The following is a 2,194-nucleotide window of genomic DNA, read 5'->3' as shown; positions in this document are numbered from 1 at the left end:
TAAATAAATAATGATTACTGGAAATAGTAGCTATGTGCTTAAATGTAAAGACTTATTTTTTTATTTAAACCTCGTGAAAGGATAAATTTTTTTTAAAGTAAAAATAATAACCATGTTGTAATAAACAATATTTCCTTTATAATCCATATAAAAATAAAGTTTATGGCAAAAATAACACAAAGGCCAGGAAAAGAGAAATCAAAGTTATCTTGTTTGGAGATTCTTATATTATACCTGAAGTTGTATAAAATCACTTGAATTTTGACTGTGATAACCAGACAACTATCACAACAACCCTAAAAGAATCTCATATTTCTAGTAGCTACAGGGATGATATTGCTGGAAATAAAACACAATTTTCAATTATGTGAGTTGCTGTATTACAATGACAGTTGAATTCAGTCCCCCCCGGTTTCTCACATGAAATTAAGGCATTGATCAGGAAAGAATTTTGAATTCTGAAACTTGAAATGGGGACATCTCTTTGGACCTAGATGAAACTGGCAATCTAGAATCACCTCTTCATGCTGAAAATCTCTTAAACATAGAAGTTTCTCATCCAAAGACCAAGGAGACTAGACATCCTAAAATTGAAAACTCTGTGATGACATTGAAAAATGCTTATGTTTTTCAAGACACATTACAACTGTCCTGTTGCCATTCTCCCCATAACTAGGGTTAAATCTCAGCATACTCCAGTAGCACAGTTACTCCTCTTTTCCTTCACACATCAGGAGGAAATAGAAATAGCTTATACGTTGAGGGTTGCAAGTCCTTGCTAATATATATCAGCAGAAATATGGGAAACATATGTGCAAATAGATTTTGAGTGTTAAACCACCGAGGGCATAACATAACACAAGACTGGGCTGAATTCATTGATATGGGTGTACTTAACAGAGATTCCAGATTTAATGATTAGCTTGTGCAGCTGGTTGTGGCTCTACCCCTTTCTTGGTTGTTTGAGTAGATATGAACTCAAATGTAGCATCCATTTAGTGAGACTGAGATGACAGAACTTCCCTGACGTGAAATTAGAATCCAAAGACTTGGGGAGATAGAAAAGTTGGACTAGAGCTTTAATAAGTGACATTCACACACATCCCACAAGCATATTCCAGGAAAAGACTTAGAAATACTCTCTTCCCTCAGGCATTGATAACTACAGTCATCACAGGCACATCTCTGAAAGGCTCTGTGACTGTTCTCCATTGTAGGCCAGGTATGCTACAGGAGATGTTACCATTCAGATGGGCTCCCCGATTTCAAAACAAGTGATGGAATCCCAGAATATCAAAGGCCAAGCAACTGCACTGAATCATCAAAGGCAAGGTGGTCACATCAACTGTAAAGGGAAACAAAGAAGCACCAGTAATTAGAATGCATTGACCCGCAACAATCTTTAGTGGTGGCTAATTGATCACAGTGTCTCTAGGAATGAAATTAATGGGAAGCCTACTAGCATATCGCTTAATTTACGTAATAAAAACTTCTTTAGTCTAGTAACAAGAAACCTGACTTGGGTTGCCAAAGTGGAAAATTATAGATTCTCACCCAATTTCCAGTTGCAAGTCTCTTCACAGACTCAAGCCCCCTGACTGTAGGAGTTCTGGTCCCCTTGAGGGAAGACACTGCAATATTGCACCAAGAACACACTGTAAATCTTCCTTCAAGTCTTCTTCAAAGAGATTTTCAGACATTTATCAGAGTGTCTTCATATTAGGCACCAGTGTCTCCTAACCCTAGACCTTTAAGAATTAGGAGACACTGTCTCTGAACTGAGGGTTATTCCTGGTGACTTGAAATGCCACTGTGGCCCACCAGTCAAAATAGGGAATTAATACTGGTCAGGGGGAGTCTCAAGTCTGAATCACAGAGGTCCCTGTAGATTTTAAAACACCCTGTGGTTATTTTTCCAGTTCTCAAATATATAATTAGAATAGACAAACTTGACAACTTGCAGAATACCTACATTAGCTTTTTAACACATGTGATGAGGGCCATCATGGTGAGAACTGTTAAATGTAAGCCCTTTGAACTTCCTGCCAAGAGAGGTTAGTAAACCAGAAGCAACCTCACATCCCAGGTGGAATTGAAGAAATGAATGCCACATGAAGACTTGAAAGAAGCAGGAAAGATAATATTTTTCACATCCCCATCTAGTTTACCAGTTTTACCTGTGCAACAATCAAAT

The sequence above is a fragment of the Pteropus vampyrus genome, unplaced genomic scaffold (genome assembly GCF_000151845.1).
Source record: "Pteropus vampyrus isolate Shadow unplaced genomic scaffold, Pvam_2.0 Scaffold25, whole genome shotgun sequence".
In the NCBI taxonomy this organism is placed as follows: domain Eukaryota; kingdom Metazoa; phylum Chordata; class Mammalia; order Chiroptera; family Pteropodidae; genus Pteropus; species Pteropus vampyrus.
Note: the sequence above shows the minus strand (reverse complement) of the source record.